General features: G+C 38.9%; 1 protein-coding gene and 1 long non-coding RNA gene across 3 annotated transcripts in view; one reads left to right on the top strand and one right to left on the bottom strand.

Moving 5' to 3' along the window:
• The first annotated feature begins 6177 nt into the window (after positions 1–6177).
• LOC128883064 (uncharacterized) lies at positions 6178–10255 on the top strand. The gene is made up of 3 exons (XR_008458703.1): positions 6178–6756; positions 6860–9961; positions 10116–10255. It is a non-coding gene; the product is annotated as an uncharacterized LOC128883064 (long non-coding RNA).
• A 458-nt stretch (positions 10256–10713) lies between these two features.
• Positions 10714–14742, bottom strand: part of LOC128883032 (protein tipE) — a 66500-nt gene continuing 62471 nt past the window's right edge. The window contains exons 5-6 of one of the 2 annotated variants that reach the window (XR_008458697.1): positions 11454–11497; positions 10714–10822 (exon numbers count right to left, since the gene is read on the bottom strand). The gene's annotated coding sequence lies outside the window, so the exon portion shown is untranslated. Of the gene's footprint in view, positions 10823–11453; positions 11498–14742 lie in introns of those variants that run through there. The other variant, XR_008458696.1, reaches the window with a different exon arrangement.

Here is a 14742-nt window from a genome sequence, read left to right as displayed (position 1 = left end):
TTTAATTTAATTTTAATATTTTTAATAACTGGACGATCTCTGGTATCGATTGTAGCATAGTATATACAAAAATCTAGAACAACTAGGGTAATATCATGCTGTAGTATATTTCAACGTCACCTAAGATTCGAAATGAGATCAAGTCGCTTATTTGAACGATCTTGTTTTCCGATTTCTCGCGGCAAATGGCAGGTAACATTTTCTGCAACGTACGACCAATGCCTTGCACTTTGCTGCATTTTACAGTGACGCCCGTATCGGAGACGTCGATTCATCGTTGATCGCATCCCGTCGCACTATAACGTGGGCCTGGCCTTAATTTGATGCGAGGACTCTTGGATACAGCACATTCAGTCGCATAAGTGCGCATCACCGGATGAACCTCATTTTGTCACGAGGCATTTTCATCTTCCTCAACTCTGCGAAGACTTCCGAGGATTCGACTAGCCTCTCTTTTGTATCATTTCCATTCAATTACAACAAACACCACGTTAATTTATATCAACGTATACACATTTTCACTTGTTTAGATATATTATTTGTAGTTTATTTACACTGACCTTGCTATTATCTTTGCACACATCAAGTCTGTAAAAAAACATAGTGACTACATACACGAATAAGGAAAATGACGAAGAAACCTTTTTTGGGTATGTTTGTACGATGTTCGTTAGAAGAAATACGTGAAACGAAGAGGCGAGTCCTCGGCCGCAATACGAGAAAAAAGGGACAAATAGTCATCGATTGTAATATATGAACTGTCGAGTATTCTCGAGCGAGTGGAGGTGAAGAGTGGTTCGATACTCGTCTTTGTCCCGTGTTCTCATTCCTGACAAATTGTCACGTCTCGAGAAGCCACTGTGTCAGTTACGACATTCATCCACCCACAGAAGAAGAACTCGCTTTATAATTCATGCTATACTTGCTTAGTAAAAGTAGGGTACCCAAACACTTTTAAATCATTTTTATTTTGGTTTAAAAGAATTCTGTGGTTTTTTTGTGAATATAACCTGACTACGTACTTAATACACACATAGTACACAGGTACAAAATATAATAATAGTACATCCAGTAGCTTGAAATCGATACAAGCAACGTTCTTTTATGCAGCATATATATTTCATTTAAATAATATCAAGATCCCCAAAATATTCAATGAACAGACCGAAAGAAATGCTTGCGCCAAACGATACTCCACTTCCAATGTAAGTACATATACAAAAACCTCGAGTACAAAAATTCTCCAACGCAACAACATCAGAAGCACACTTTTCAAAAACAGTAAATTCGCAAAAAGCTCGCGCACGGAACCGTTACACGAACATTTATCAAACCGTCGCACATCATTACCTCGCGACTGATTGAAACGTTTCATCGGCCCGTCGAATGCCGTTCTCTGATCCTCTCCCTCGCCGCAGATCACTTGCGTTATCATTAGACCGGCCGTATGGCTCTCTTTTGATAGGAGAGAATCCATGCTGAAAACCAAACACGACCCGTTTGACAACGCCTCGTCCTTTGTGCGTGCGTCAGCTGCGGTTTGGTGACAGATTATGACGCGGTCGCAGCCGTGCATTCAGCCGTATCCACGTTGACAGGGAATAACAGGCCGATGAACTGATTCCGTCGCCGCAAATTCATCGTGATTAAAAGTCACGGTGATATCGGGATCATGCGCTATAACGAGCCTCGGTTACCCCGTGGCTCCGATGAATTAATTAAAAAAATTTCGAGATCCCCTCGGCCCTCTTCGCTCCAACGACCTTCTTTCGTCGGGAACTTTTTTAATAGTAACGAAATTCGTCCACGGAGAGTTTCGGTCGGAATTTATTTATTTAATTATTCGGACGCAGACGGAGCGCCACGGTTGGAAAGGAGAGCAGAGGGAGCGTCGAAACACTTTTTTTTCTGGCATTGTTTTGAAACAATTCTCACGGTTCTCTGCTTACCAGGCACTCTACTACGAACTAACACGTTCATCGCCACGTAAATATTTACCAACATTGCTAGGAGGATCAAATTTTGTTTTGGGTCGATTGAGACTTACAGAATTTAATGTTTCTCGTTGTATTTATTTTTACGACGTTATCGAAATTCACGAATGTCAACCAAATTTATTTTCTTTAATATATCAAATTCGAATTCTTTTAAATACATTTTCTAATTAATTTTAATCCATCCGAGTATTTTGGCTGTCTCTGATGTGGATTGCGTTTCAGAGAATACCTCGGCGTTACGAGATTCTTTTAATTGAAACAGTGAAAGCAAGTATTTCCCAGGAGTTAGGGTCTGATGTGAAAAATGCCAGGATTGAAATTAATTTCAGTAACTCCCACGGATAATACAAATATTCGGAGGCTACGGAGTGAATGTAAAGTGCCTTTGAAATTTCAACAAAATCCGCGTTGCAGAGCACATTGTACAGCGCACAATTTCGGCAAAGGGAAATGAAAGTTTCTAACCGAAACGGAATTCCGAACGAGAATTCGTAGCTCTGCTCGTAATCTGATTTTTAAGCTCTGAAAGAGGACTGAATAAAAAAATTCGTCGGCGTCGCATAACGCGAGGTGTATAATTCGTGTTATTTGCATAGTCTAGGACAGTGTTTCTTAAACTTCGTTACACTCACGGTCTTTTCGAATAAACGAACAAAATTTCGAATTGAATAGAATTAGTTTTCTTAAAACCGTGTTTATGTTTTAAATATCTTACTTTATCTTACACAACCTTTTTAACTTTAGTACATTCCAAACGACGTTTTGTACGAAAAATACTTGCTGTATTACTTTTTTAACTGTATTCTTTTTACGTGAGATATCATTTAAAATTCATTGATTTCAATACAACAGTGAATTTTTAAACCCTCTCTCTATACAGAGTGACATACAGTGACATGTCGATAATCTAAATGTCGATTAACGAGAATGCCAATTACCTGAATACCAGTTACATGAATGATCGATTATCTGATAATGGATCGGAACAAATTGATTACAATTGTCGCACTAGAATTGTCATCTAAAACTGCTTGTACTACGAATAGTATACTTCTGTATGCGTGTCATACATATATACACAATACAAAATGATAATCAACAGTGAGTGAGTTGCATTTGAAATACGTAAATTATTAAATATCCTTCAATCTTTAGTCAGGAAATTCCATATACATTCCATATATTTTCTATATTTTGATGTTGAAAATAAAAGAACATAAAGTTACTAGTCATTTCTACTTTGCGCATTGTATGTAATATGAAATTCGATCCCCTTCATATACCCGGGGGAATACCGTACCTGAACGATAAATTGACGATTTAAGTTTCTCGTCCGTAATAAAGGACTCGTTGTAGTCAAGCGAGTGGAATCTTCGATAACCTTGGAAGGAATAATGAGAAAGAATTTCGATCCACTTTCGAGTCTTAGAATACTATCAAGTGCTCTTGTCGACTCTTTGAAGGAGCATTGAAGAGTTTTTCGATGCACCCTGTAGCACATTCAATTGCGACAAATTCGTACATTCAAGGAGCAAAGTACCAACTGAAAACTGCCGTTCGAACAGTCAGCACTGTTGACAGAGGTGCTGTAACAATACAGGGAAATCCCTGTCAGCACCTTACTCAGCACGGTGACACTGCTACGCTGGAATTTATTGATTGATTTCCAAAACAGCGGACGCTTGCACCCCTAATTTGCAACGTTTTTTCCCCGTATTCATTCAGACCTCTCCTAACGTTTCTCCACAATTTATTTAACATCAAATAATTACTGTGTATGCGTTTTTCATGACTCTTAGTTTGACAATTAAAGCCTGTAATTTTTGTCACGCTCTGCTTAAACAGATTTATTTTTAATCAAACAATTCGCATTTCACGCTACTGTTTCGCACGACTCGCCATCACTGTCGTTTGATTGATTATGAACGCAACGTTTCCAGCGTAATCACGTTATATAAATCATTTACTCTCTCAATTCTCGAAATTCCGATATTTCATATCCTCTGCTGAAATTGCAATCCAAACGACGCGTAGCCTTAATCCTCGTTATTGGGCAATAACAACCAAGAATAAAATTTCCAATTAAATTATCTCACATTCACCCTAACAATTTATCACCACTTTCAATTTTTATACATCGATGACCCCTCTTGGTAAATTCTTGATTGTCTTCGATTGACCTTTCGCAATAAATTAATTTGCGAATACTTTCAACAAAACTGAAATTATATGACGATCTTATCGATTAATAAAAAAGTGACTTTTATTTGATTTATAGTTCAACATTTAGTTAAAATTTGCTATAAGATACTTAATTTGTAATAATTATTAAACATAAAGTATCATGTACTGGATGATATATCGTGGCCATTTTAATTTTCTGCAAAACGAGAACCGAGAAATTCATTTAATCCATTAGTTACGAACATTTTCATGCCAGAAACTAAGCTGTGGCAACGCTTCTGCTCGGCGCGACCGCTTTACGTCTCAAATAAGGAAAACGAGTAAACGGTGTGGCGGTGTACGAATGCATGCAGCCAACTACAGTTCCAATGAAAGGTCCTCCCTCGCACGGGCGAAAAAACGCCAGCTGTTAATGATTTTACGGCGTCGTTACGCTCCATAAATCGCACGGTAACTGACGTTAAACGGGCGCGCGTACGAAGTTTCACTGCTGAAAAATCCGCGTCATGGTCGAGCACGACGACGAACGGTCGAGCATACGCGTGCGACGTGTGTCCAAGCGACAGACTAGATTTCCATCGAGAGCTCCAACCTGGCCGCATTGTTTCCCCAGGGCGATAAAACCGTCGATACGATACGATCGTCGACGAAGAAAAAACACGTTGGCGCATCGCGCAAAAAATTCGCGAGAATTTGTCACGCTTGCGACTACTCGGTGCTTTCAACCTGCTCGTATACCTAATTCTTTTACAGAAAATTGTTGAATAGAACAAATTCTTGTCACGTCTTGATTTATTTTTAGTTCGATAAACGTAGTTGAATTAACGGGATTAAGGCAGTGAGATTGTTTAAAAGTATTCTTTCTTTGGGAATTAATTCTGAGAAAATGATATACGTCAATATAAACTACATATAATAAACAATATTTTTTAAGTAATTGTCGTGTTACCTTTGATATGCAGAGTACATTCAATCATGATGCTACAATTGATGGGCGTCTATAATTCAGGATGTGTGTTACAACAAATGCTTCGCAAAGACGCCGTGACCGTAACGATAACAGCGATTAGGCGACCTCTCGCACACTAGGAATTTAGTTTCAGCAGTGACTAGCGAATAATGTGGGATTACAAGGTTAACCACTGTACATTCAAATGAAAGGACTCAACACCTACCGTTGGACAGAGAGTACATGGAATGACAGACACCTTTGTTTATTTGAGCTATTATCCTCTTTGCCCGAACATTCGTCGTTCCAACTACATAGTTTGCATTGCACAAATGTAATTAACGATTCACGACGTGTACCTGGTAGTCTGAAACTACAAGATAATTCACATTTAATTAAAGTTTGATCTGTGTATTCATGGATACAATAAGAAATAGAAATATAATTGTCATGGAAAATATAGATTAATTCTAGTTAAAGGAACAAATTGTGGTGGGAAAGTAGAATTTAATTATCTCCATTATCTCGTGATGAGACTTCCTTCTCAAATGCATCGATTCATTGACACCATGTAAAACTTTCTTTTGGGGTATCTCTTAAAGTTTTGTTAACAAAAAATATTCCCCCTCGTTACTTTCACAAATTTCTGTCAACTACTTGTTTATCTATATGTATATATAAAGATACATATGCATGTCTACTATGACAATGAGATCCGCTAGCCTATACAATTGACAAACTGTACTAAACACCTACATGGAATACCTGAAAAGGCCGCGGGTTCTCCAATCTCTGGAATCGTTTGCTACTGCTCTTCGCGAATGCCCCGAGGCCTAGTCGATTCCTACCTTTTCAAAGTCGCGATGCAAGAGGACGGAGCGTTTCTACTGCGTGTCAGGGCGTGATTTATGCGGCAGATACGATGAAACCAGTTTATGCAAATATTATCGCAGTTGAATTGGTTTGGCATCACGCCCGGCCGCGCGTGCCACTGAATCTTGCAACGACGACTGGGATTTCTGCTGCATTAGTCTTCGGTCGCCGGTCAGGATACACCTCGTGCCTACGGCTTCGTCCTGGAAAGATTTAAGGGCCGTATGCCACGGGAAATAATTAGGACAGACGTGTTTGGCACGTGTCCGTGGACGTCGTAACACGCCACCAGAGAATTACGATTGATCGCTTTTCGCCCGAGAGTGTCGTTATTGGCGTCCTGTTCGACGAGATCGATGGACTTTTCAGCCGAATTGGCTCCGAGGCTGCGGACATGCCTCGACGATTGCAGGATTTTTAAATTCCTCCATTGTTTCGGTCGGATCTGACCCGGCCTCTGGTTTCTACAATTGGGCGCAAGAGTTTGCAACACGATAATAATGGGTTAGGCGTGAGTTCCAACGACTTAGGTCAATGGTTCCATGCTGCGAGGCTGCAGATCATACGTGAAACGGTGGGCAAGCGTTGCGGAAAAATACGGAAAAATTGCCCAACGGAATATATTTCGGTCACTGGTTCGCCAACTGTACCACTGCCTCTCGAACAGCATTTTGCGTTTCGGAGAACGTAAGACAGGATTCTAGACTCGATACAATTTTCTGTAGAGAGTTTTGTGTGAACTTACGAATTCAGGTAGATGATGTGTATTTGTATATTCGTTGGACCAATCGACTTGGTCGTGATATAACTTTATAGTGCCGTTAGAGGCAATTAATGATTTCTCAACGTTGCGTAGGCAATGGCTGGATCAGCTGGAGAAATGAAGCGGCCCTCGGCGCGAGCGTGACGAGAATGCTTCAGCGACGATTCGCACGGCCGATCAGCCCAATATTTCGCGGGCTCGCGAAAACTGGAGCGTCGACGGCGCTTCTTCCTTTTTCGCGCTTCCGCTTTCGCCGAGATCGATAATTCATGCACACTCGATTGACGGGGGTGCCGCGGGTAGCCCTCCCTTAAAAAGTGGAGCATCAGTCGTAGCTGCGCGACAGCAGAAAATCTGAAATCGATATACTCCGAAGGCCTCGCGAAACTCGCGTATTTGTGCCCGCCTTCGGAACCTTGTCAGCAAGATCAAAGCGAAAGAAAGATTTCTGCCATCGACGGGGCACCGCCGAGGCCTCTTTGAATCTCGCATCGTATCGGAGCCGTCTCCGTCTCCGTCTCTTTATCCGGAGGACGTTTCCGTTCTATTTTTATTTTTTTTCGACGCAATTACGTGATCGCTGGAAATTTCAAGTGGGCGGCAGACGCGATCGTTCCACGAAGTAGAAGCACAACACCCTCCATTATCTATATTAATAAGAAGTCTGAAGAGAATCGATCCGAATTTATGGTACGTTAAGACCGATGTAGTTTATTAACGAAACTTTGTGGCTTTATATCGGGGCTATAAGGCTGTAACATACTCACATTCTATTAACATAGAGAATAATTTTATTACGATATATATATTTAACAGCTCATCGGTTCGAGAATAAACGCCTATTTTGCATGCATCAGCAACGTATTATATTAGATTCGAATTAGATTGCTGTGTAGCTTGCAATCAAATTATACTGTAATTATGCAGATGAACGAAACTATTTCCTTATACGGTTCTAAGCTAACTATGCTTCTGATTGCAAATTCAATACGCATTATATTTGCGTCGCGTTCCCATTCCTGTCACGTGTTTGTAGTCAATGTGGCTCGTGTGTAACACGAATGCAAGTTATGTGCGACACGAGTGTACAATTACTCATGCAGTAATACATGAAGTTTCCCATAAGACATTTCAAGTAAACCAGTCAATTTTTGTTTATTCAACAATTTTTTATTGTGGATTATTTCCACATAAATTACACATTTTTTACGACTACATTAATTGTACTACACTTTCGGCTAGTCATCAATTTTGTAAATTCTTTTAATTTCCTCTCGACTTATAACTTTAATTAAGCTCTTCCAACAAAGCTCATCGTGAATTAATATAAAAATAGTATATCCTGAAGGTTCCAAGCATATACACTTCAAGTGGCCTAACTACATAGTTAACCAGTTTGCAGAATACTGTCTACTCGTAACAATAAATTTATATTACCCATGAATACACACTCATCTACCGCGCCACTAGGTTATGGCACGATCGTGTATATCCTGAAAAAGTTTCATAAAATTTTTCCCGTGCGATGGAAGTTAATTGCAGTGCCGAACTTACAAACTCTCAGACCCCTCGGCTTTATGATTCTTAGCGTAGTTTATCAGTAAAATTATTTGGAGTTCGAAAATTATCGACTCCTGGAGAACATTTACCGATACGAAGTACTCCATAATTAGCGCGAAAGTGTTTCTATGATCATTGGAATGATAAATTAACGATCCGTAAAGTTTACTTCCAATTCTTGATAGGAGTTTATTAAACAGCTATACAGGGGGGTTCACATAAATCAGAACTTGTAAATAACTTTGTTTCAAAGATACACTAAAATGGTAACGACATAATTGTTTACATTCTTTGTTATGAAGTTTACATAAATTAGACTTTTCATCTTGTTTAATAATCGTATAAAGTTGTACCTCGCATTTTTACTATTGTAGATTCTTATTGCTCTTCTAGTACATGAATTTTCATCTATTTTTTCTTCTTTCTAACCGAACACATTATTGTTTAAGAAAGTTATTTAGGTTTGTTCCTGTCGATCCACTTTTCCCGTCCGCTAAACATAATTAATAACCCAATTCACGCCAACTTCGCGACTAACGACGGTGATGAAAAAAGCCTGTTGGTTCGAGGCATTACTTCCGAAAATAATCTCGGCTGGCGGAGGAAGTAATTCCGAAAATAAGCGACGACGAGTCGGGGAATAAATCCGCGGACGTCGTGACCAGGTGCATTTGATCAAGTTCGTGGAAAGATTGCGAGGCAATTACACATTCGTCGCGGATTGCGTGCTCATACGTTCCACGGGTAACGTGATGTTTTGATGTACATCGTGGGGCTCGTAAGCGCATTCACGGTTCGGGTGCATGTCGCAGACAGCGCGTACCGAGGCATTTACGATGGAAAGTGATAGCGGTCAGCAGTTATGCGCGGCCAATGCAAGCGATCCAGGTCAAAGTTATTCCCATCGTGGCAGTAAACTATAAAGCAGTCGGCCGATATGAGTCTCGGAACCCTACTTTCGTCACCCTTTTTGTGTCACGAAACGACCCGCTTTTAAATCCGAAGAGGCGATATCAACACCCCTCCTTTGCATTTTCACCTAGACGCGTCGGAAAATTCAAAGTTTAAATACAATGGAACCTTGATAATTCGAATTAATCGGGAGACATGTTCAAACAGGGAATTTTTGGGTAGGAGAATATTTTGTGTGTTGTAATGTTACTGGTCTTCGTTTATGCAATTGAAAAAATAGAAAGTGAATATTGATAATGACAGTGATAAATACTGAAATTATACATAACTTTTGAACTTATGATAGAACTAGAAAGTGATATTCCGATTTCTCTACATTCTGTGAAGCAACGAAGAAGTGAACGTGAAACAAAACACTGAAAAACGAAACTACGTTTACTTTATTAATCGCAACCAATCTTCGATTGATTGAGCATCGGCAGTTTACTGTAATACCTATGACCCAGCGAAATCGAAAGATCTTTAATAAATTATCTTTAATAAGATAAATTGAAATTTTTTAGCGTTCGTATTGTTGGAAGCTTCCATTGCCAGCCTTAGTTCCAAAGAGATTTAATTTCAGATTGGAAATAACTCAATTACGGAAGTAAATCGAGGAAACTTTCAGGACCCCGTTGAGAATTATCGTAACTGTGACAGAGACATGGTTCTGCAGCGAATAATGTAAATAAAACTAGTATTTGTGATTGTACAGTAACATTCTTAAAAGTAAAGTGTGCAACCTTTAGAGACACTTTAATTAAATACGTTTGGTAAACATATGTATATTATTTAAAACTTTACCTAACATATCACATATGTATTTCTTAATTTACAGGTTATCGTGGTACATTCTACGAGTTTCTGGAGAATAAAGGAAAATGGAGAAATATTCTTACATGACCAGTTGGGACAGACGTGACTCGAATTTTCGTTGGAGCATCAAAATTATTGGCCGATTTCTAGAGAGTACATTACGTTTCATACTTTAAATAAAACTAGGTTTCGAAGAACAGAAAGTACGTGAAGAATGTAAAGTATGAACTATTTTGAAATCGTCGTATGGTTGAGAAAGGAATATTACTTTCACGTATATTACTTCCATGTATTTTATTTATCTATTAATTTTTGTATATGTCCACTTTATTTATAATTTTCTAACATGAAACCTAATACTTCTCAACGTGTCGACCATATTTCCATCTACTGTCAAGAGAAACCACTGCCTCAAAGAAAGTGACGATGAGAATATAATCCAGAATCATCTGTCGCGTAGACTCTGGCTTTCTTTTCCCTGCCTAGTTCCCTTTGCCACGAATGAAAGGGACAATTCTTCTAGCCTTCACGGACAAAGGCACACGGTTAGCTTTTGCCTCCGTCGCCAAAAAGGAATGCTACTGTTTTCTTGGTTCTTGGAAAGCTTACTTTAAAACTCTTTGTGATGATGTTTCGCAGCTGCCTCGAACGTTGTTCATCTTTGGTCGGTAACTCAGCGAACCGTTCCCATTCAGACTCTGGCATCGTCGACTTCTTTATTGAAAGATTCTAGGAAAACCGAAAGGAATTTGAAACACAGACCAGTTAGAGGCAAAAATGAATGGAGCAGCGACGAGTGGAGGAAGCTACTCCATTTCAGAGCTGTGCTGTGAGGATCTAAAATAGATGAGTATAATATATTCACGAACGTTGTTTGATTTTGATACACAGAAAGATTCTTTGTAGCTTTCCAGAGGATTCTATGTATAGTCAATATTATAATGACTACACATGTTAAAATTTTATATAATAAAAGTATCATAGATACCATGCAAGTACAATAAAATAAGCATAACATCAACAAACCATGTTTTAAAATAATGTGTCGAGAGTTTCATTCGTTCAGTTGCAATACAAATGCAGAATACGAAAACAAGTAACAATCGACACCTGAAAAAATTCTATCAATCGCGAAAGCCGTCGGAGATTTTCGCTATAATGTTGTAAAAATTTTCAACGACTCGATGAACCCACGCGCGAAGCACTCGACCCCTTCAAATTGAAGAGCAGTTATAAAGCCCGAACGTTCCCACTCTATCGTACGGCGGAAAAAAAAAATATAAAATGAAAGTACTTGGAAAGTGTCAATCAGTTGCAGTTGAACAAGTTATAAAAATTACTCGCCATAGAAGAAGTGTACCTCGAAGCGTTTCCTCTGTACTTTTCCACCGCCGTGATGGAGTCCTATAAACAGAAAGTAATGTAAAAAGTACGGGAATGAAATATTGCTTCGAGGACAAGGTGGAAAAACGTTCAGAGAACAAGCATTCGCTTGTGAAGTTTTAATAAGCTCAGCGGCGTTTAAACGATTCCTCGTTACGTTATTGGACGAGTCTTGTTTCAAAACGGACCAACTCTTTTTTATTCTTAAGGCTATTTCACAATATCTTTTCAATATAAAGATTCGACAAATGTTATCATAACTGAGGGTTGACTTGAAATTACTTAGGGTTGTCTCTACTATAATTTCATTCGAAACTAACTTCATTCAAATCAGGAAAATTACAGAAATTATTTTAATCGGATTTCATTGTTTTTGCCAAATTGATGTTCTGGTTCCATCGAAAAGGAGAGAAATTTTAGGCAGCGTTTTTTTTTTGTATCAATATTATTCCATTCATCCGTGTTCCCGATCGATCAACGAGTCCTTCCATCGGCTCTTTTCATTCAATTCTGACAAGGACTGTAGCAATACATTTGAAACAAAGTAGGTAAATTTAATTATCCAAATGGCCTGTAGGTATCGCGTTATTTGAAGCTGGAAGACTTTATTATAAGTTAACCTGAATTATTGTTCCGAGCCGTTAATTTATTACCGATTTCCCACGAAAACAAACCCCCGTTGTTCTTCGGTACTGCTAATATACCCTCCGATACTTAATGCAACTTCATTACCGTCTATTTATTATACTAAATGAGATAATTCTTGTTCAACGTCGAAACTCATTTGCATAAAAATCCATTGTCATAAATGGAACATTGGTAAATTTGCATTGTTTAACCAGTCCATTTTAACAGAAAGAACAATAATTATGTTTAATATTAAGGTTAATATTTGTTATTTTTATCAGTAGAGCGACGTTTATTTTGTGGAGGTTGATTTTGGTTGGGACTGTAGCAATTAGTTTAACGTAAATCTTGTAGAACCGGGGATTCGAGTTAGTGCGAAAGCTTTTCCATTTGGAATATACTCAGCGTGCCGAGTTCGGAGGCTCGGTGTGGTTAAAGAGGAAGTCGACAGAACAAAATAGGCCAGTATTCTACTGCACATCCGTTCAGGAAGCCATTTGTAATGCGGAAAAACGAGCCGCGAATCGATCCACCGCGCTGTCGACTTTTGATTGCATCGAAAGATATTTTCGCGACGCGGAAGACTTTATGAATTTATTCCACGCTTTCTTCTTAAAATCGAAGTATTAAATTACTTTCAAACAGTAAAACTAAAATGTTTAATGTTTATAACGATAAATAATAAAATGTTTCCTAAATGATTTTCACACTTGAGACTTTTCAAATGAAAGTGTCCAATGCGCTTTTTTCCTGGATCTCCAAGGCTCTCTAACATCTGCTATTAGTTGTCACGATCGAGAGCAGAGGTGAATGGAAGGATCGATAGTATCTACGTCTACCAATCGTCGAACGATCCAAATTTAGCGGCTGCCTCCTAGTTCACGGTCGGCTCATAATTTATGGATTTACATTTCTGGCACGGAGTGATGGGGATTCATTGAAGACTCCACCGCCGCGCCCAGAAACTTGAATGGCCAGATGGGATATACGAGGTGAGCCTGCCGCACCCTTGCAAATAAGTAAACGGCCGGGCAGTGACGCAAACCCCCCGCGATTAGGTTGGATCTGGTGTTGAAAAAGGGTCGGTCGGCTGTTGATCGAGGGTGAACGAAACCCGTTAGAAAGGGATGGATCAATGGCGGCACGTTGAATGAAAGGAGAACGATTATCGAAACGGGGGCGGGAATACATTGCCGGTGTAACGGCCGAGACCGCGACTAGTAGGTAATTTCAAACGGGATTGCTATCCACGAGAGGCGAATTCGAGACGCGATTAGGGGTAGAGAGACTTGTTTGAAATTCGATCAGGGGATTTCATTTTTCTCGCGACACGAATTGGAATCGGAGGAGACAGATTCAATCTGGTGAACCGAAAGTGTTCGGTATTTGATCGATTCCATTTGACAGTTATACTTGATCAGGATTCGCAAGAACTGGTTAAGTTGAACTTGTATTTTCTTGATGTATTCGTCCATTTGTGTATGCATTTATTTGTTCATTCATTCAATCAGTAATTTATGTGTATAATGGTATACAGGAATTGTTCATCGATTTCTTCGTTTATTTGTTTATTTAACCATTAATTTATTTATTGACACAAACATGATGTGTAACTGGCAATCTTGGAGAGGTCACTATTGCGTTGATGAAATTTTCCAGCGGTCGATAGAAAATTTTGCAAGTGTCGGAAACACTGTTTGAGCAACGATCATCCTACTCCTCCTGGAATTGCATCGGGAACGAAACTCTCACAGTTGGCATACATTTCATAGTACTCTTGGGATTCGTCCTAACAATGAGGAGCATGAAAGGCTATATGCTAGTCTATAGAATATGCAATCGTTCTGTGGAAAATTCACAGCGTACATATAGATGAAATGCTTCCATTGGAAATTTTCGAAGGGTCTAAGAAAGAAAAATTCGACGGAACGAATCGTATATCTCTGAGAATACTGCCATCCTTTATACTAACATCATCACTGGTTTTCTAAAGAGAACAAATTTTCCATATCTCAACCGTAAGAATAATTCCTCTTAAATTAAATCAATTAAAGCATGCCAAAGGTTAAACAATTGATTTTAGTAGAATTCAGCAAATCAAATACAGTTTCGAAAGAACAAACAACTGCCAGTGGAAGAGCAATTCGTATCTGGATTTACTTCACGCGCGCACCATGAACGAGCGGGAATTATGTTTAAACAACGACACAATTGCGCGGTCCAAATATTTATTTTTACTTTGAAGTACCGCCCACGCCGGAAGCGCTGGGTAATTGAATGCGGGAAAAACTACTGCCAAAAATATAGGAGGAACAAAAAAAGTCAAAGCACCTAATTTAACAATTTAAGAATAATATAAATAATAACGAAGCACTGTATCGTTATTAAAAACATATCAATTTACAATAGGACTGTAGTATGAGAGAAAAACAAAAAGAGTCAGAATCGTAGCCAAGGTGATTGAAACAAGTGGAAGAATACACAAAGCGCAAATGAAACTTAATAAACAGAAGAAAATTTTCTTGGTAATTGTCGTGAAATATTAGAACGTTTGCTTTTCATTTCTTAGTCGAACAGCGACTATTTTGTTTATCCAAGCTACTCAAGGAATGAAGGATCTGTTTACGTATTTTTATCGT

The sequence above is a fragment of the Hylaeus volcanicus genome, chromosome 1 (genome assembly GCF_026283585.1).
Source record: "Hylaeus volcanicus isolate JK05 chromosome 1, UHH_iyHylVolc1.0_haploid, whole genome shotgun sequence".
In the NCBI taxonomy this organism is placed as follows: Eukaryota; Metazoa; Arthropoda; class Insecta; order Hymenoptera; family Colletidae; genus Hylaeus; species Hylaeus volcanicus.
The sequence above is the reverse complement of the archived record's forward strand: the minus strand, read 5'-3'. Positions and strand labels throughout refer to the sequence as shown.